Source organism: Pinus tabuliformis, chromosome 7 (assembly GCF_031772625.1).
Source record: "Pinus tabuliformis cultivar Carrire ecotype Pingquan chromosome 7, CPIR1, whole genome shotgun sequence".
NCBI classification, from domain to species: domain Eukaryota; kingdom Viridiplantae; phylum Streptophyta; class Pinopsida; order Pinales; family Pinaceae; genus Pinus; species Pinus tabuliformis.
Genome location: NC_142293.1, coordinates 1,407,939,799 through 1,407,963,040, shown reverse-complemented (window position 1 = coordinate 1,407,963,040; position 23,242 = coordinate 1,407,939,799). Strand labels below are relative to the sequence as shown.

Below are 23,242 nucleotides of genomic sequence, written 5' to 3'. Positions count from 1 at the left end.
TTTTAAATTAATTGGTGACTGTTATTTATCTGATCTTGTATGTGGATGATATGTTGCTGGTTGGAAATGACAAAGAAATTATCTAGGATTTGAAGACCCAATTGTCCTCCAAATTCAACATGAAATATCTTGGTGCTGCAAACTATATTTTGGGCATGGAAATTAAAAGATATCGGGCAAAGAGGAAGCTCTAGTTAAACTAGAGGAAGTATGTCAAGACAATACTGCAAAGGTTTAATATGCGAGATAGTAAACCGGTGAAGGTTGCTATTCTTGTAGGTGTGAGGTTATCTGTTGAACAGTGTCCCAAGACACAAGAAGAGGAAGAGGACATGTCCCGTGTTCCATATGCAAGTGCAGTCGGTAGCCTGATGTATGCAATGGTCTATACTAGACCAAACATTGCACATGCAGTGGGAGTATTGAGCAGGTTTATGTCAAAACCAGGAAAGGAGCATTGGACAACAATGAAGTGGGTTTTCAGGTATTTGTGTGGCACTAGTGATTATGGTTTGTGCTACCAAGGAAGACCAATATTGGACAGAGTGTTGGATATTCGTAGCTTTGTTGATGCAGACTACGCTGGAGATCTGGATGGGAAAAGATCTACAAGTGGGTATGTTTTTAACCTATTTGGAGGTGCAGCCAGTTGGATGAGTAAGAAACAATCTGTAGTGGCACTATCAACTACAGAGGCAGAATACATGGCAGCCACTCATGTAAGCAAGGAAGCAGTTGGTTGCAGAGATTGTGTTCAAGTATGGGGTTAGCATAGGAAGCTATAAGGATGGACTGTGATAGCCAAAGTGAAATTTCCTTCGTAAAGAACCCCACATATCATTCAAAGACAGAGCACATTGATGTTCAGTATCACTTTTTGAGGGATATGATAGAAGAAAAAAAGGTGTTGCTGGTAAAGGTGGACACTTTGAAGAATACTTGCAGATGCATTGACAAAATTTGTGAGCTCTGAGAAGTTCTCTTGGTGTAGAGAAACAATGGGCGTTGTAGGGCTAGATAAATGACTAAGCTCTCTTGTGGCCCCCTGTGGAAAGAAAACAACAAGTGGGAGAATGTTGGGTTGTGGTATATTCCTTCCACGACTAGGCCATGTAGTTAACCGGGGGGTAGAGGGGGGGAGGTCATAGGGGGTTTGAGGGGTACCCGTAACCCCACTTGATAGGGTCTAGGGCAGCGCCCCAGAAAATTTTGGGTTTGGACCCTATGTTAGGTTGGGTGGAACCACCTATGGTTTTGTGCATGATTTTGCACATGTTTTTTGGATGCGATGGTTTTCGGTCCATGGTATTGGACGCGATGTTTTTCAATCCATGGTATTGGATGCTTCAACATGTATAAATATGTATTATAACATTGAAAGGAATATAATGAAAAATCAAGCTCGTAGTCCCGATTTTGGGATCTAGGGGAAAATCTCTATGTCTATGTGTTTTATGTGTTATGCACTCGCATTGTTTATTTTCTGTGTTTTAGAATTCGTATGTAGGTAATTTATGTATGAGGTTAAAACCTACAAACCTTAGGCAAGAATCAAAACCTAATTGCTTCAAAAATGATCTCCCAACAACTAGGTAACTTCTGAATCTCTTATTGGTCTATTGTTTATATGATTTGGGTATCGAGACCATGACTTCTTCCCAGCCAAGGTTATGCATCGATGTTTGTATGACCACTACAACCGAAAGGTTTTGGACATGGCTACCATTCTTTTATGAAGCTGAGACAACCTTTGCTCCATTTTTTTCCTTCGCTACACAGTCTTTAGCTCTTAATTGATTAGACTCAAGGTTTTTTAACTCTACGACTTTCTCATAATTGCATATTGGATTTCTAGGGTGTAACAAGATTGTTTCTTATTTAACAGTAATCAAGAATCTAGATTCATATATTAAAATTATTTTTCATATTTCACTTGAAAATCTCATTTTACAACCCAGTATGATGTGTAACCTGTAGGTCATCAAACTTTAAATTTTGTTCATCTCTATCAAAAAAAAGATTAAATAACTATACAAAACATTTAAATAAGATAGACTCAAACAAAAAATTATACCTCAACAAATTGGATTCTTCTCAAGAAATTGAATCTTTCCCGGCACGTTACATCTACATTTAAGGTAAATCTATGCTAATTAAAAATTCATAACATATATGAAATTACAGAAAAATCATCTTTGTAATACTAGGTCTCATTTATTTATACTAATTTTAATGAAATTAATTAAGATTTGTAATAATGGTTAAAAAAGTATCTATTAAATGAGAAATTGTTTAAATTCTAAATAATTAATAAATATTTACATCAAAATTATTTATTAAATCAGAAATTGTTTATTGACATACCTAAATTAGTATAAATTACTCATAAACCTGAAAACTAAAACATAAAATTAGTCATTTACTCATAAGCTAAATAACTCATAGTTAATGATAATTAGTCATAAATCTAAGTTACCTATAATTCATGATTTTTTGAAATTATATAAAATTACTTATGCAGCATTCATTATTCATGGTTTAATTTGATAATGATCTTAATGCTTATACTAATGAAATCACATAAGTTTTGCAATAATGATTAAAACAATATTTATTAAATGAGAAATTGTTTAAATCACAAATAATTAATAAATATTTAAATCATAACTATTTGTTAAATGACATGTTTACTCATATACCTGAATTACTAGAAATTACTGATAAACCTAAAAATTGAAACATAGAATTAGTGAGTTACTCATAAACCTAAATAAAGCATAGTTACTTATAATTAATCATAATTATTTATGAATCTAAATTACTCATAATTAACTGAAATTATTTGTTGACTATAAATTACTCATAAACCAAAAAACACTATAAATTATTGAAACATAAAATTAACTACGTGGCACTGTAAATTAACTTCGTCACCCAAACAAGTGTACTCTCACTTCTAAATTTACAAAAACTCAATATATGAAACATTGAATTGTGATTTATACTACCAAATATATGTTGTTCTATTTAGTATTCACTGTAAAGAGTGTCACACCCTTTTCTACTCGTTCGAAAGGCTCGTAAAATATTTTTTTGAAAAAAATAGATATAGCTCTTAAAGACTATTTAATTCAATTAGATGGATGTCTTACTCCTAAAATTCTCACATTGCATCTATTAGCAAGCCATTCAATTCTCTTTATGATTCTATTAGAAAATTGCATTGACATCATCATCAAAGGTATATCCATTTCTATTAGCAAGCTATCAATATATTTCAATTCAATTTTTTGATTTGTTGAGATAGATAGCCCTTTTAAAATTTCTCAAAGTATCTATTTCTATTAGCCAATTATCAATGTATTTAACTTCTCTTTTTGATTTGATTTGTTGAGATAGATAGCCCTTTTAAAATTGCTTAAATTATTTAGATCTATATGGAATATAAATATAAGGTTGAGTTTAAACATTTGATTTTGCTATTACCAGGGAAAATCTAGAGAGAGATATAGACATTTCCCCCTTTAGGAAGGCTTTGTTAGGTGTGGATTTCTTAGTTGTATCCATTTATTGTACTCAAACCCTTCCACAAATCACACTAAAATGTATGGGAATCTAGAATTTGCATGTACTCACTTTTTTTTTCTTCAACAAAGAAAATGTTAGATCAATGTTGGTGTTTGGTCTAAAATGCGGATGCAAATTAGAGTTTCATTTACTATCAATCGGGGTAAGTAAACTTCGAGGATCATCCAATATATATGGACTTAGAGAAAAACTAAACTAAGCTAGGTGAAGAAATGCCAAAGCTCCCTTACAGGAGGTCTTTCATTGGAATTTCCAACACCTATTTAGTCATTTAACAAAATTAAATCTAAAAATTAAAAGGCATCATGACAAGTGTAAGAAATATTGAAGCTCCCTTACACGAGACTATTCATTAATATTTGTAGCCATCTTAGTCAATAAACTAAGAAATGAAGGCATTTAAACATAATTGAAATTGATTATAGGAAATATTAAAGCTCTCTTACAAGAGGTTATTCATTTATATTTCCAGCATCAAGATCTTTAAACTAATGAAATTAAAAACATAAATGAAAGCTTACTATACCAAAACAAGTATACAAGTGAGGGAATGGGGGCCCTCCATAGCTCCACAAGCACACCTAGAAAGAAGTCAAATGTAGAAGAAAATCCAATCCACTTTATTTATCATCAATTGCAAATTGCAATTACAAGCTCCAAGTTCTACATTCCAAGAGATTCTAAATCTCCATTACAATGATACTAAAATTTAAAATTACAAATGAAGGACTAAGTTTCTAAATTCTAAGGAAAATTATGATTAAAAATGAAGGAGATATCACTCTTATTTATACAAAAGTTATGATAACAAACTCATAAATGTGGATCCACTATTCCCTCTTCAAATCCACGTATCTCTCAACCAATGGTGACAAATAACCCTATCCTCCATGATCTTCTACATGAGGTCCATGATATTATCCATGAGGTCCATGATCTCCTCAAATTCGGATTTGAACATAAAGTGCCACATAAGGGTGCATTAGAAGCTTTCTTTGTACCTACACATGTCAGAAAACTCATTCTAATTGTTAGGTATAAATATATCAATATTATTTTCTAAAGTTTAACCACAAATTCTATTAAAAATACTAATAATTAATAATGTTTTGGAAAACACAATGGTAACCAATTTAATGATGAAAGTGAAGATAATGTGATTACATGGTGGTGGAATAGAGGTGAGAAGATGTGTGAATGGAGAGAAAGCGGATGTTGAATGGAGTGAAAGTGGATGTATTTTAAGGATAATTCTTAGGTCCAAAATACCCCCAAAATGAAGGTATTGCATGTCCTCATGCAATCTATTACATTACTTTTGATACTTGAGCTTTGGCTTAAACTTTGCATGATATCATTTACTTAACTTTTGCAAAGTGTTTTTGATGAATTGCAATTTAGTTGGTTCTTGTGATTCAACCATATTTTGTTTGTTGCATTCAATTTTAATGTATGATCTTTACATACTGATAATATGATTTTTATTACGAAGTATTTTTGTTGGAATGCATCATGGTTGGTTCTTGTGTAATGGTCGTCATTTTGCTGGCATCCAATTAAATTTTAAATTATACTTTTCACAAAGCCATTTTTATGCTCATGATGATGTAATAGTAAATATATTTTGAAAGTATGTGGGTTTTAGAATGTGATATATGAATATGTAAAAATATGAAGGTGACAAAGTATGAATGTAAATGTATCCCCCCCAAACTGATGGTTTTGGCAATTTTATGAAATGAGGAAAGGAAGTTTTTTGCCAAAAATTATCATTCTAGGGTTCAAGGAATTAAATGGTTAAAAGTTAGAAAATATCATACCTCAACTTACCCTTTCAAAAATGGATGAGAGTTGTGCATGTGTGGTTGGAAAATTCTGATCATAGTCTTCTTTACTTGGTTGTGAAAATGGTGGATGAAGACAAAAAAGTGAATCTTGTATTGTTACTGCGAATGCTGCTGGATATTATGTTGAATGTTTGGAATCTATTGATGAATGTGGCTGAAAATGTATAAGTCTTGGAAGGGATACAAAATTTAGAATTTACACTTCCCCCCAACCTTATGTATTGACTTGTCCTCAATTCGTTTACATCAAAAACTGAAAGGTAATGAAAGTAATTTTGCTTCTTCTACTACAAAATGATTGGTCTTCATGTCTTCAATGCTCATTGGCACGATTCTTGTCATGTGAATAAATATTTTGGTGTCTAACATAACAAGAAATGGTTAACTTAGTGGCCTTTAATAGATGCCACTAGTTAACACGAGAGATACCATCTTTCATGTGGATGAGAGTCAAGATGCCCCGAATACATCTTTCTAAGTATGAATGAATTTGTTGTTGTTGAATACTTAGAAGATCCGACGAACAAGGGACATTGATGTATTCCCTTTTTTATTAGCATGATAGCTTGCCCTTAAGGTATGCAAGCTCCATGGTGTTTTTAGAAAAATAATTAGACTCAAGGACCATGGACTCAATGGTGTATGGAAGCAAGGTGTTATTTACAAAGGTAGGAAAAAGGAAACTGACAATGGATATGTAAAGTGGAAAAAAAGCTTGTAACTGAGCTTCGTTGGTTTTATTGGTGGGTTAGGATTGATGAAAATGTAATGAAGTGTATGTGGGTAATGGGAAATGGATAGTGAATCTTGTTGGGAAAAAGTGAATTATGGCATGCAAAATCTCATATAAAGCAAATCTGCTCATTATTTTTAGAATGTCTGCTAAAATAGTTGAGTTTGACCAGCATTGACCAGCCACATATAGACTTCGAATTCAAAAGTGGATAAGTATTTCACCATCCTTGGACATTTAGTAACAAACCCCAGATATTCGAATTTGCTAATATTTCATGCAACATGTCAAACCATTAAGCTATTACAGGAAGTTGCAAGAACTTGTAATTTTCTAGATATTTCGTTTATGTGCATGGATTTGTTTTTTAGAATTGTCTTTTGAAAACCAATTGTGCACACAATTAGTTTCCTTAATGATTAGTTGATCATTCGAAATATGCAAAAAAAACTTGGCACAAAGAACATAAGTGTTGTCAAAAAGAAAATGCCAATTCCTTGATGATTCTTATGCAAAAACTAATGCCAAATGAAACAGCTTAAGGAGAATCAAAAGTGTAATTTTAGTCCAATTCGTGATGTTGATAACAAACCATTTTTACTAAATACCCATGAAAAATAAATTACTTCCTATTTGTGTTATATGGTTCATGACATTTGGGCTCAGACACCATCCTCATTGCCCCATACCTAATGGTTCAAAACTGTTGCTATTTTCAATGGAACTGTCAGATACTTTTCTTCCATGCCTTGAAATACACGTAATAGAAGGCAGTAATAAAAGCTTTACAAGCCCCTCTGGTTGGTAGTGGCAGTCTTCTAGAAGATTAGTTTTCCTGGAGGAGCTACTCTGAGGCAATAACAATGACCGATGATTTTTGGGTGGAGCAAAGGCAGAACCAGTCTCAGTGTCGATACCATTCAAAAAATAAAATGAAAATGGTTCCCTTTTTCTTCTCTTTAGTTTATTGTCAGTTGAAGATGCTTCATTCCCAACATCTAAACTTTGTTGTACATCTTTAACTCTTTGATACTTCCAATGATCAAGACCAGCCCAAGCATTTGATCTCGATGACACCCCCATCCCTAAAAACAAATATCAATTGTTTTTTCACTTAATAAATCTTTGTTCTACTCCAAATCTAATTCACCATAACCCATGTCCTCTTTGTCAGGCCACTCTGAAGTAACAGCACCACCAGAAATAGAGTCTAGGCTATTCAAGCCATCATCCTTCAGAACTCCACCATTTTCATCGCATTCAAAGTCCTCGAGGCTTACATAAAATGCTTTATCCATTCCAACTTCTCCATCAAGGCCTTCTTGGTTATCAAGAGAAGAATCAAGTGTCTCATCTTCATTTTGCATTGTGAGAATGGCCTCAGCTGAATTCCAGTAAGGATCATCAAACAATCTTAGAATTTCCTTGAGTGTAGGTGAGATCTCCCTTTTAGTTTGTAAATCCATCACCGTTTGATCAATACACTCTTTTATGAAAGACATGTTAATTGTCTCAAAACTCTCTTTGTTTTGTGTAAATCCATATTTTCACTATCTGACGATCATTTTAAACACCAAGGGTGTTGAGAAGAAGACCCTTGACCCCTTTGTCATCAAATTGTATAGAGGTTTGATGACATAGAGGATAAACCGTAAAAGTAACATCAAACTTCTTTACATTCAATGACTCAAAAGAAGGTTCCAAAGTACTCGAGGGATCTGATCTCTTTTGGAAATTCTTCTTCCCATCACTTTGATCTTGATCTGTAACTCAATTTTCACCTTCTATACCATTTCCATTATCATTTTGATCTCCTGTCCCTATATGATTGATTCCTCCGAGGACCTTGTATGATTTCGTGTGCACTGAACCCACTCTTAGTGAATAAATCCTTACACTGGCTTCCAATGTGTGACTTGCCTTTTGGAAATTGGTCTGTGTCTCATTGTCATCCACTTTGATAATATCACTAAGGTGGTTAATCAGGCTGAGCTCCCAGGTATTCCACTGATTAATTTTATTTTCCCTGGCTAACTTGATGCAGTCCTGTAGGACGTCTAAGATCTGATCTTTGTCAAGGAGATCCTTGTCCCGTAATTGGGAAGAAATGGATATGTCTATGCCTCCTGCACCATCGTTTCCATCATTTCCAACCAAATACTTCTTTTTGTTCGCTGCGGCTGGGACTGCGCAGGCTTGAGTCCATTCGTCATTATTGTTCAAGAGAAGAACACGTGTAGGGGACTACGTCCTCTCTTTCATAGGTGTTTTGCTCTTTTTCATTACATCCATATTGCCCATTGGCTGCTGCTGCTTCTCACCTTCATCAAATATTAGGAAACGTGGCTGGATTTTTCAAGCTAAAAATCTTTGGTTTATATATAACCTTTGTATTGGAGGGAACATGAAGTCGTGGGATCAATTAGTGACAACAACTATGTTTTTCTAGATAAGAAGAGAGGTTAAAGGAAAAGAAATGAAGGGGAATCCATGAATAAATAAAAAAAATGCTCAATCTGAATTGTAGAAGCAAAGGCAAAGAAATGGACCTCAAACAATATTGACTTCTCTAAGTATAATGCATTCATTTAATTTGTATGAATTTCAATATAATTTTGCATCTTATATCTCATGTTAGAATTTCGCAGAGGGGAAACTCATAAACTTAATGCCTAAAAATTTAGCAGTAGGGCAGTGGTAAGTCTTAATAGCAATCATAATACCTGCTGATCTGGGTCACGCCAATACCAGAATTAAACTACCTAACCTGCCCATGGGAAATGCCAAAATTATGTTTCACTTTCATTAGAAAGGAATTGGTGAATTGATTATTAAGAATGCAGGCGAAGTTCCCAATACATCACAAATTTAGTATGAAATTCCCATTCATACTGAAATGAGCATATTACAGAGCTCTTCGAGATAGCTATTGCCAATAACAATGATACCTAACACTCTATTCCTAGTATTACAATAATATAAAATTCGTTTTATTATACTAAACTTTAGCTTAATTTTTCCAATAACACTGGTCTTGAGATAAGCATTACGCATGACACTAGTACCCATCATGACCCAACATAAAAGCCTAAGTAAACATCATATAGTGCTAAATTGTACCTTAGCAATTCTCATGTTTGTGTTGGTTTTGTATTCAATTAATTGAATTGTCGTTCTTCACTGCGTTGTTGCCCCGAAATATCCTTTACATTTCAAGCAAATTGAGGTTGCAAAACCTGAATTCAAAATCGCCTAAATCACTCAAATTGCTCAATTTGCATGCAAAATTCTTCAAATCACTCAAGTCTAGATTGTTATTTTGGCACATTAGGGTTGACCAATGACTCTTATGAAGGATTTAGCCATTTCTTTCCATATGATACAAGTTTTTTCGTTCCATATAATTCGACAGGTAAATAATTTGCGACACTTATAACTTGAAACTACATAACAACCCAAAATATTATTTCAATAATATTATAAAGATTCAATGGGAATCCCTCTCCTCTATTTTTTCTTCTGCCCATAGCACCTAATTTTTATAAAGCCATAGTATTTTATGAGGTTGTCCCATGTACAAAATCCAACCAGATACCTAATACATTATTTAGAAAACAATATTGAGACGTGATAACTTTAAAAATGCTTTACACCTCATAACAAGAGTGTTATGAAACCAGCTCAAGAAAAGATAGAAAAGATAAATCCATGCCTTAGAATTCAGCCTCTTCGAGGGGGCAACCTCCTTTGCATTACATAAATGAACAATTCTTGGATGATACAAATGAAAATACCTCCTTTCTATATATAGGAGTCTAAGTGGTCCCAATACAATTAAAGCCTACATAACAATAATATTGTAGGGCACAATAGTAACAATGGTGGGCTTCTATGTGGCATAATAGTAACAATATGGGCACTACATGGGTACATCAATATAATAAGTGGGTTATACTAATAACAATAAGGGGTTACACTAGTAGTATAGGGGCCTAACATGCCCCTCTCCTTCAAAAAGCATTGTCCTCAACGCTTGAGTAGTTCTTGATGCTTCTATATAAAATTCTTGTCCTCCCATGTGGAATATTCAACGGGTAAGTTCTTCCACTTGATGAGATACTCTGAAATTGATCGATTTCGTAGCTGTCTGGTTCTTGTTTCTGTGACTTCTCCAGGTTCCAATATGATTTTTCCTTCCTCTTCAATTTCTGGCAATATTGCTTGAATTGGGATCTTTTGAAACTTTTGAATAAGTGGCCATACTTCTTCGTTCTTCTTCCATTCATCCGTTGCTTCGTTTATCCAATTTGGTTGGATAATATAAATAGCACAAAAGAATGCTTCCACATCCTCATCCTTGAAGCGTCTTCCCATTTGGTAAGGTCGCCATTTTTTAAGTGCATGTAGTATTGCCAACATTTCCTTCTCATAAATAGCTTGCTTGAGATGTAGCAGTAAAAATACCCAATCACTCACATCAAAACGTCAAAACATTTTTCACTACGATGTTGATCTACCTGTTGTTTCATTTGATTTTGCACCGAAGTGGCGTTATCCTTTAAAAGTTGGAGAACTTGCTGTTGATGCTCGATATGATATTTCTCTACTTGAACCTTTTTCTTCTTGATATGTCCTTCTATCTTTTGAGTAGTGGTAATTTCTTCCAGTCCTTTACAAGATATGTCGGATTCATTTCTTGATGCTCGATGTGATCTTTCGCTTCTTGAACATTTTTCTTCTTGATGTGTCCTTCTATCTTGATAGTTTAAGGAGTGGTAATTTCATCCATTGAATTAAAAGATATAGTTGGATTCATTTCTTCTTTCTCGATGTGATATTTCACTTCTTGCACCTTTTTCTTCTTGATATGTCCTTCTATCTTGAGAGTTTGAGGAGTGGTAATTCTTGCCAATGCTTTACAAGATATGGTCTGATTCGTTTCTTCTTTCTCTGGGGTGGTGTCCTGACGTATATCCTCTTCTTTTGATGTTTCTTGATCCTTTTCTTCCTCCTCTTCATATTCTATGTAAAATAATTTCTTCTCAGCACACCTATGACCTTTAGTACATTTGCTATCACAATTGTAACAAAGCCCTTTTTCTCTTTTTTCTTCCAATTGTTGTGGTGTAACCCTTGTAGGTTGTGGAAGGCTGGGAGAAACAACACTTCCATCTTTATAGTTGTGAGGGGTATGCTTCCTGGTTTCCATAATTTTGCTTTCCATTATGTCACAAAGCCCTTTTACTCTTTCCAATTGTTGTGGTGTTGCTCTAAAGAAGGTGTTGCTCTTTATATCCTCATAATGTGCTATCATTTCCTCCGTGAAAATTGACCACGTAACAAGTTTTTTACGATGACAAAGCCCTTTGTACCATAAAAATTGATCTGGTTCTAAATATGAAGATGCAATACATACCTTTTGTAATAGTTGTACACCATGTATATCAAAATATTTCTCCATCTGAAGTATCCAATTTACCGGATCCTTGCCATCAAACTTCCTCATCTTGCTTTTTCTTGATTTTAGGAGCTCTACCTTGAAACGACTGTAACTTTGTACTTTCTAATCTTTAAGTTCTGAACTTGTAACCTGTAGTAGCCCTCTGTGTCCTCTTTCCAATGCGACAAGTCTGATCCAAATTCGATTCTCCAGGAAAAAGTTATGCGCAATCTCCCGCAGTGACCTGATTATAGACTAGTTCAGTAGAGAAAAATTTTATGATGTGCCACGTGTCACTGTTTCAACCTTTGACTCTGAAACATATATAAAAAGAAACTACAGTCTGTCCTCTTTCTGTACCTTCTTACGAAATTTCAATCCGATGCTCAGAAAGAAAGTTATGACAATTTTTCCCAGGTCACCTGTTTTGAGTGTAATTCAGGAGTCTGCAAAAAGACCAACCTCCGCAGATCATATCTCCGACAATATTGCGCGAAAAGATCTGAAATTTGGACCCAAGGTTCAGCGCCAATTCTTATCCAATGGGTTTTTTTTGCGACTTCTGAAACGTCACCGAAAAGAAGTTATAGCGGAAAGTCCACAATGACCTGTTTGGAGCAGCGAAACCCTAGAATCCAAAGCTCTGATACCAAATGTTATGAAACCAGCTCAAGAAAAGATAGAAAAGATAAATCCACGCCTTAGAATTCAGCCTCTTCAAGGGGGCAACCTCCTTTGCATTACATAAATGAACAATTCTTGGATGATACAAATGAAAATACCTCCTTTCTATATATAGGAGTCTAAGTGGTCCCAATACAATTAAAGCCTACATAACAATAATATTGTAGGGCACAACAGTAACAATGGTGAGCTTCTATGTGGCATAATAGTAACAATATGGGCACTACATGGGTACATCAATATAATAAGTGGGTTATACTAATAACAATAAGGGGTTACACTAGTAGTATAGGGGCCTAACATGCATACTACTAGTGTAGGGGCCTAACAAAGAGATTAGGAGATAACAGGGACTGAGTAATGGTGCTTGATTCTGAGCTCAGATGCACAATGCTACAATTCCAATTTTCAATACTCATAGTTCTAAAGGCACCATGATATTGAACATTTATTGTCTGGCTTAATCTCTCGAGATCCTAGCTATTCTCGTTTGTAATCTAAGCATAATGCTATGAAACAATATTAAAATTGTTCATTATCTTCCTGTTAGTTGCTCTCAAATGAGCCACCTGTGCCCTTAGCTCGTCCAAGTGTTGTTGTAAATTTTTTTTAGAACTTTTTATAAACAACACTTATTTTTTGCTTGTATGCTTCAATTTCTTTATAATTGTTTTCAGTTTTAACTTGAAATTGTGAAACAAAGAATAGAGTAATCATGTAAAACCTCCCTTGTCATGAAATAATCGATTTCAAAAATATTAAGAGCAAATATTTGTTTGAAATTAGATCAAGCCAAATGGATTTTTATTGCGGATTTCTTCTTTAAATACTGAAATTGAATTGTTTGTATACAGATTTCGCTTGTTTGATCCCAACACATCAAAGCAGAATATAATGAATATTTTGTATATCATGGAGTTGCAAATTGTGGTCTGTTAGGAGTAAATAAGCATATGCAGAGAGTTTTAACATATTTATCAAATCACTAAACTACAAATTTAATTTTTAAATTTGAAATCGAAAATAATTTTTTTTTTTAAATGATTTTCATTTCTTAAAATGTAGTAATTTTAAATTCTGAGAAAGAGATTTTTATTCAATTTTAAAAATAAATCAATAGATTTTCTGATCTTCCTTATCGCTTGAAGTGTAGGAAGAGAGCATACTAACCTATTGATTTGTTTTTTTTTATTTTTTTTTATTTCTATTTTTTGTAGGTTAGCTTGGATGAAGTGGCTCTTACCTAAATTTATTCATGAGAAATGTAGATGATTTTTTTATTATTTTTATCATTTGAACACAAGACTAAAGGAAAACTCTAGGAGATCTCATTTTATATTTTATGATCTATTCTACCTTTAACTTGAATTTTTTTTTTATTTTTCTAAGTAAAAGAATGCTTCGAGTGAAGCCATCTATGGACTAAAAATTCAAAAACGATCACATCAAGATTTAAAGCTTTTACCTGATTATTTGCAAGTATGTGAGTAACGTGTATTATTCTTGGAGTTAGCGCAAGGTTCTTTTGAAGCCAATATTCAATATTGTTCTTGCTCTCCAAGAAGTACCTATTCAAAATTTCCAAATTTCTCACCCGTATATGGATTAGTAAGAAATGGGGGGTTTACAAACTGAATTTGAAACTAACTAAGAACGAAAAAAATCAAAAAGCTCAAACTTGAACTCCTTTATGAAGATCCTGTTGTCACGAGGTTTCACAAGTTAGTCCATAAAAAGAAATTGCAATAAAAATAATTTCGTAAGTCTATCTCTAAATCATCCTCCCTGGCAACAACACCAAAATGTTGGGTCTAAAATGTGGATGCAAATTAGAGTTTCATTTACTATCAATCCGGATAAGTAAACTTCGAGGATCATCCAATATATATGGACTTAGAGAAAAGATAAACTAATGTAGGCAAAGAAATGCCAAAGCTCCCTTACAGGAGGTCTTTCATTGGGATCTCCAACATGTATTTAGTCATTTAAAAAAATTAAATATAAAAATTAAAAGACATTATGACAAGTGTAAGAAATATTGAATCTCCCTTAGAGGAGACTATTCATTAATATTTTTAACCATGTTTATCAATGAACTAAGAAATGAAGGCATTTAAACATAATTCAAATTGATTATAAGAAATATTAAAGCTCTCTTACAAGAGACTACTCATTTATATTTCTAGCATCAATATCTTTAAACTAATGAAATTAAAAACATAAATGAAAGATTACTATACCAAAACAAGCATGCAAGTGAGGCAATGGGGGCCCTCCATAGCTCCACAAGCACACCCAGAAAGAACTTCAATGTAGAAGAAAATCCAATCCACTTTATTTATCATCAATTGTAAATTGCAATTACAAGCTCCAAGTTCTACATTCCAAGAGATTCTAAATCTCCATTACAATGATCCTAAAATCTAAAATTACAAATGAAGGATTAAGTTTCCAAATTCTAAGGAAAATTAAGATTACAAATGAAGGAGATAACACTCCTATTTATACAAAAGTTATGATAACAAACCCATAAATGTGGATCCACTATTCCCTCTTCAAATCCACATATCTCTCAACCAATGGTGACACATAACCCTATCCTCCATGATCTACTCCATCAGGTCCATGATCTTATCCATGAGGTCCATGATCTCCTCAAATTCGAATTTGAACTTAGAGTGCCACATAAGGTGCCTTATAAGCTTTCTTTGTGCCTACACATGTCAAAAACTCATTCTAATTGTTGGGTATAAGTATATGGATATTATTTTCTAAATTTTAACCACAAATTCTCTTAAAAATACTAAGAATTAATAATGTTTTGGAAAACACAATGGTAACCCATTTAATGAAAGTGAAGCTAATGTGATGACATGGTGGTAGAATAGAGGTGAAAAATGTGTGAATGGAGAGAAAGTGGATGTTGGATGGAGTGAAAGTGGATGTATTTTAAGGATAATTCTTAGGTCCAAATGATGGTTGAAGAGTCATCAAGTTATTTGGGATAAATATTACTTCATTTTCACAATAATATCTAATTTTGTAACTTTCACATCTGCTTTCAATATTTCAGTGCACTAAGGCGTGAGGATTATAATGGATTTCAGGAAATTTATGTATTCCTTTTTGTACTTAAAGTGAATTTGGTTACTATGGTCCATTAGCATAAGGAAAATTGGTACATATATTTATAGATGCATATACCATGAACATTTTAAACAAATAACTTTTCAACTCTACAAACAAATAAAGAACATTTTATTTTTAAATATACTTCAATATCGAGTTGAAATTCAATAAAATATACAATAACATTATTTACATATATAATAAAAAATCTTTAGATATCAAATTCAATGGTGCATTTACTTTTTTCCTAAAAGATCTACTGAAATAAAAATAATAGATAATTATCTAAATGATGTTGGAATTTTGGATAACTAGGAAAGTATTTCAAAAGGAACCCAGTTTTTATCGTTTAAATTTCCTAATATTTTTTAATTTAACCTCCATATACCACATAATCATAATCATGTAGATATTAATGTAGTCCATTACAATGATTAAGTTGTGGTATTAATGCACCAAATTACAACAGTTATTTTGTGATATAACAATCTATTGTTTTATTAATAAATAAGTAAAATGATTTTAGATTAATTTTATATATGAAAAAAATTAATATATAACAATGTGTTGTTTTATAAATTTAATTATATAATTTTAATTTGAAATTTATGGATCACTATGATTGACTCAACAAAAATTTGTCAAATTCCACCCAAAACTTCCAAAACATCTAGGTTTTAGACAACCCATTAAAAATATTTATAAATATATAAAATAAATATAATAATATACTTTTAAGATTAAGATCAACCTATATATCATTATTTTTTTAAAACAATGAAGACATACAGACTTAATTGTTTTAGAAACACATTTTCTTAATGGTTAAGAACATTTAAATAATAATTATTATGGTTATTGTATGATTAAAAATTATATTATTAAATAAGAAACACTATATTAATAAATATTAAGAAATTCAAATAATTAAAAGAATTTATAAATATATAAAATTATGTTGAAAAATCTCACAAACTTAAAACAGACTACATTTTATATCATTCAAATTTCCCAATATTTATTAATTTAACCTCCATATACCTCATAACCATAATCAAGTGGATAAAGAAATTCAAGTTTCCTACTAATTGATATTGTCAAATCTTATGTGTGTGTGGTTTCTTGAACGAGGAAATTTTGTTGAATTCAATAAAAGGGTGTGAGATATAATTATGAATATTTGTGTATTGCTGAATAAAAATTTCATTGACTAATGAACAAATATGGGTTTTAAATGTAATTGGTTGTCATTAATATGATAGGAATTTGGATAATGTATATGTGTAATATGGGTAATGTAATTAGTTGTTATTAATATTATAGGAATTTGTATAATGTATATGTGTTTATGTGGAATGCATTAATTTAAATAATTAAATCTATTTAATATGTTATTGAGAATTGTTTAAACAATTTTTTTTAACTTTTTTGAAAGAAATAGAATTATACAATTATATAAGAGAATAATGAAAAGACTCTTCTCATTATATTACATACATATTATAATATGTTAGCAAAATAAGATATGGATTTTATAAAATTATATTATAAAAAGTTAGATTAAATCTCTTACCGTAACCTCTTTTTTTTTTCTTGAATAAATTATAATTACAAAAAAGACATTGTGTAATAAAAATATGTATAAGAATAGATTAATTCAATAAAAAAAATATTTTCAATTTTTTTTAAAGAAACTTTAAACAAGTTACTTAGTATATGTTTAAATTCATTTATTGTTAGATTTTCTATTGTTTATAGTTTGGCAAAGATTGTTTGGAATTGCAAGTAAATTTGATTCAACAAAAAAAATTAAAAATTACAAGTAAATTTAAGTAAAGATTGTTTGGAATTACAAGTAAATTTGGCAAATATTGTTTGGAATTACAAGTGAATTTGAGTAAACAATAAAAATTAAGATTGAGTCAACAAAAAATGTAGTTATTTGCAACCATAAATTCCTAAACATCTAGGTGTTAGACAACCTGTTAAAAATATTTATAAACACATAAAATAAAAATAATAATCTAGTTTTAAAATTGAGATCAAGTTATATATCATTATTTTTTTTAAACAATAGAGACATATAGAAATAATTGTTTTAGAAACACATTTTCTTAATGGTTAAAAACATTTAAATTATAATTATTATGATTAGTGTATGATTAAAAATTACATTATTAAATAAGAAATACTATTTTAACAAATATTAAGAAACTCAAATAATTAAAAAATGTTATAAATATATAAAATTAAGTTGAAAAATCTCACAAACTTAAAACATATTACATTTTTTATTATTTAAATTTCCTGAGATTTATTAATTTAACCTCCATATAACACATAATCATAATCATAATATTGTAGATATTAATGTATTCCATTAGAATGATTAAGTTGTGGTATTAATGCAGTCCATTATAAGAATTATCTTATGATATTAACAATATATTGTTTTATTAATAAATAAGTAAAATGATTTTAGATTAATTCTAAATATGAAAAAAAAAAAAATATATATATATATATATACAAATGTGTTGTTTTAGAAATTTAATAATATAATTTTAATTTGATAGTTTTGCATTCATTATGATTGAGTCAATTTTGTTTTGTCAAATTCCTCACGTCAAGCAATCACACACACATAAGATTTGACATTATCAATTAATAGGAAACTTGGGTTTCTTTATCCACTTGATTATGATTATGGGGTATATGGAGGTTAAATTAATAGATATTAGGAAATTTGAATAATAAAAAATGTAGTCTCTTTTAAGTTTGTGAGATTTTTCAACATAATTTTATATATTTATAAAAAGAAATTATTTGAATTTCTTAATATTTATTAAGATAGTGATTTTTTATCATACAATAATCATAATAATTATATTTTAAGTCTTCTTAACCATCAAGAAAATGTGTTTCTAAAACAATTAAGTGTGTACATCTTCATTGTTTTAAAAAAACAATGATATATAGGTTGATATTAATCTTAAAATTGTATTATTATCTTTATTTTATATATTTATAAATATTTTTAATCGGTTGTCTAAGACCTAGATGTTTTGGAAGTTTTTGTTGCAATTTGACAATTTTTTGTTGAATCAATCATAGTGAATCCAGAAATTTCAAAGTAAAATTATATTATCAAATCTCTAAACCAACACATTGTTATATATTAATTTTTTTCATATTTAAAATTAATCTAAAATCATTTTACTTATTTATTAATAAAACAATAGATTGTTATATCATAATATCATCCTTGTAATTTACTTCATTAATACCACAACTTAATCATTGTAATGGACTACATTAATATCTACATGATTATGATTAAGTGGTATATGGAGGTTAAATTAAAAGATATTAGGAAATTTAAATAATAAAAAATGGGTTTCTTCTGAAACATTTTCCTAATTATCCAAGATTTCAAAGACATCTTTTAGATAATTATCTATTGTTTTTTATTCAAGTAGATATTTTAGGAAAAAGTAAATGCACCATTGAATTTGATATCTAAAGATTTTTTATTATATATGTAAATAATTTTCTTGTCCATTTTATTGAATTTCAATTGGATATTGAAGAATATTTAAAAATACAATGTTCTTTATTAGTTTGTAGAGTTGAAAGGTTATTTGTTTAAAATTTTCATGGTATATGCATCTATAAATCTATGTACCAATTTACCTTATGCTAATGGACCACAGTAACCAAATTCACTTGAAGTACAAAAAGGAATACATAAATTTTCTGAAATCCATTATAATCCTCACGCCTTAGTGCATTGAAATATGGATAGCAAATGTGAAAGTTGGAAAAATAGATGTTATTGTGACAATGAAGTAATATTTATCCCAAATAACTTGATGAATCTTCAACCATTATTGATCTAACATTTGATTTGTTGAAGAAAAAAAAGTGAGTACATGCACATTCTAGATTCCCATACATGTTAGTGTGATTTGGGGAAAGGTTTGAGTAAAATAAGTGGACACAACTAAGAACTCCACACCTAACAAGGCCTTATTCAAGGAGGAAATGTCTATATCTCACTTTATATTTTCCGTGGTAATATCAAAATCAAATGTTTAAATTCAACCTTGAATTCCTATCCATATAGATCTAAATACTTTGAGTAATTTTAAAAGGGCTATCTATCTCAACAAATCAAATCAAAAAGAGAATTTAAATACATTGATAATTGGCTAATAGAAATAGATACTTTGAGAAATTTTAAAAGGGCTATCTATCTCAATAAGTGAAAAAATTGAATTGAAATATATTGATAGCTTGCTAATAGAAATGGATATGCCTTTGATGATGATGTCAATGCAATTTTCTAATAGAATCAGAAAGAGAATTGCAATACATTGATGGTTTGCTAATAGATGCAATGTGAGAATTTCAGGTGTAATACATCCATCCAATTGAATAGAATAGTGTTTAAGAGCTATATATAATTTTTTCAAAAAAATATTTTACAAGGCTTTTAAAAAAAGTAGAAACAGGTGTGGCATGTTTTACAATGAACAGTGAACAAAACAACATATAGCTGGTAGTAGAAATCACAATTCAATGTTTTATATATTGAGTTTTTATAAATTTGAGAAGCCATAATCCACTTGTTTGGGTGCCAAACTTAATTTATAGTGCCACATAGTTAATTTTATGTTTCAATAATTTATAGTGTTTTCTCGTTTTTGAGTGATTTATAGTCAACAATTAGTTTAGGTTAATTATGAGTAATTTAGATTCATGAATAGTTATGATTAATATAAGTAACTATGTTTTATTTAGGTTTATGAGTAATTGAGTAACTCTATGTTTAGGTTTTTAGGTTTATGAGTAATTTCTACTAACTTAGGTATATGAGTAAAGAAGTTATTTAATAAATAGTTATGATTTAAATATTTCTTAATTATTTGTGATTTAAACAATTTCTCATTTAATAAATATTGTTTTAATCATTATTGCAAAACTTATATGATTTCATTAGCATAAACATTAAGATCATTGTCAAATTAAATCATGAAAATGAATTCTACATAAGTATTTTTTTTTCCCAAAGGAAAAAGTGAACTTTTTATAAACAAGATAAAAAGTTACATTGTATATGCCTGAGCATTCCTTTTTCTTGTATGATGATATCACAAAGCTGCTACAGAAAAGTGACATTCTTTCCTGTACAAAAAGTTGGTCAATGTCTCCTCTGAAGTCGAAAACCTCATGAACAATCTATGTTTCTAGCACTAAACCACTAAAAACAGTCCACAAAACAACATTATCCATCGATAGGTCTCGGTTCCATATCTATTTCCCAGGTCTCCTCTTAGGAGGAAAACAACCCAATAGAAAATAGATACTAAGCATAACTTTGAAAACAAGTTTTCAAAATACAACAGCAGTCCCAAAAGTATACACTGCATTATGAAAGCAAAACTGATAGAAAAAGCATCATGAAAAAACTAGAAGTGTGGAGGCTGATCTGACACACAGATATGTCCATGAATCTCCTCTGCTACTTTCCAGTTGCCCATATCCTGTTGCAAACCATCCTTAGAAAGCTTGTCTGCTGAACCATTGCACTCCCTGTAGATATGGCATAGTGAGAACACATTAAAAGAGAGCTTTAGAACCTGTATTTCTTCTAATAAAGGTCTCAGCATATAATTTTGACAGCTACTTTGACCATTAACCCATTTTATGACATTTAAAGAGTCTCCAAAAATCTGAACTGAGTGGATGTTCCTATGAATGAGCTAGCAAAGAAGTAGTTTTAGGGCTGATAATTCTGCAAAGTTATTTGATCCCGTGCCTAGACCCACTGAAGCTTTTAAAGACTGGTTCTTATTTAGGTGGATAATCATCCCTGCTCCAGCTTTGTTGTTCTGAGAAGCCCCATCAAAGTAGGCCCATGGGATGCCTTCTTTAATTTGTTCTTCCTTACTTGTCTGGGGTTTCTTCCCTCCTCGGTTTCCGGAATATTTGAGAAAATAGAAGTGCACTGTACCACTATTGATTCAGCTGTGGTTTCTTTGTCTAAAAATATACACCTATTCCTTGCGATCCAAACCCCCCAACAGATGATGGGAGGTAGATTCCGCATGTTCTCCTCAGGGTGCTGTCGCCACCATTTGTCCCAGACATCATGTAAGTTTTCCCCTTCCCAATCTACCTGTTTTTTGATGAGTTTCCCAACCTCTGCCCATACTTTTTTAACAGATGGACAAACTAAAAATAGATGTCTAATGGTTTCAGATTCAGATTTGCATAATGGGCATCTCCCCGGTCCTTGCTTATACCTGGATTGAAGAATGTCCCAGGTAGGGATTTTCCTTTTAAGTATACACCAAAAGAAAAGTCTGGCTTTTGCCGGGCATTTGAGTTTCCATAACAGCTTGGCCCACCATTCCGGATCTCCCCAGCCTTTTTTTGTCATTAGGAATTTATACCCGAATTTTGGGGAATAAGATCCAGATTCCGCATGAGCCCAAACCAGTTGATCCTGTCTACCTTTCAGCCTTACATTTGATCTGGCTAGTTCTTGGGTATAAGCCTTCCACTCATTCCACCAGTAAGGCCGAAGATCTAGTTCTTCCCCGGTTTTCCAAGCTTGACCCCATATTGTAGAAAAGCCAATTTTCTCAACCTGACTTAAGAAGAGAATGCCTTTGGATTCGAGATGTCTGATTAAGCCAGGGGAGAGGGCAAATTTTTCATTACATCCAACCCAGGGGTCTTTTCCTATCCTCAAATTTTCCCCATTACCAACCTGCCAGGCCAAACCTTGTTCAATCACCTTGAAAGCCTCCACAGTAGCTTTCCAAACCACCGAAGCATTTTTTCCTTTCTTGTTTGGGTTCCTGATCCATTCTTCTAAAGGTACAGGATCTATGTATTTCCTCTTCACCACTCTCGTCCATAGGTTTTCCATCTTAATGATTCTCCATCCCGATTTTCCTGCCAAAGAGAGACTGAAATCATGGATATTTTTATCCCCCACCCTCCCCATTCTTTAGGCCTTGCCACTTTTTCCCAAGCAACCCACGGAAGTACAGAGTCCTCCTTTGAACCCGCCCAGAGAAATCTGCTGCAAATCCTTCTTATCTTGTCCAGTATCCCTTTTGGAACCCATGTTAATGCTGCCCAGTAAACTGGTATAGCTAGTAACACAGATTTGATTAAAGTCAATCTCCCTGCTCTAGAAAGCCATTTGAAACTCCAATGCGAAATTTTGGCTTCAATTTTTGCAATCAGCCAATTCCAATCTTGTTTTTTATAGGCATTAGGCTTCAGCCAAAACCCTAGATACTTGAAAGGATTCTCCATGTTGAACACATCAAAGGGAAGAATTGAAGTGATCTGGGTTTTCTCATGCCTATCTAATCCTTCCAGAATTAACTGAGATTTCCTGAAGTTTATTTGCATCCCTGTCGCTTTCATGAAGAGGTCAAGAATATTTTTTAGTTCCTTGATTTCATTCATATTTCCATTGGAAAACAGTAAGATATCATCTACAAAAAGAATATGGGAGATGAACATGTTGACCGCAACTTCCAGTCCTTTTACAGTACCTTCCCTTTTGGCCTTTTGGATCAGTTGGCTCAGGCCCTCTGCCACCAGGAGGAAAAGCAGGGGTGACAGAGGACATCCTTGTCTTAATCCCCTTTTCCCTTTGAAGAAAGGAGAGGCTGCCCCGTTTATGAGAATTGCAAAGCTGACACTAGTGATGCATCCCATAATCCAACTGATGAAGTCCGGTTTAAAGCCTAAGTGGGTTAGGAGCATCCTTAGATAAAGCCAGCTGATTCTATC

General features: G+C 31.9%; 1 pseudogene; it reads right to left on the bottom strand.

Moving 5' to 3' along the window:
• Positions 1–6,830: 6,830 nt before the first annotated feature.
• On the bottom strand, positions 6,831–22,439 carry LOC149252929 (condensin complex subunit 2-like; annotated as a pseudogene).
• Positions 22,440–23,242: the final 803 nt, after the last annotated feature.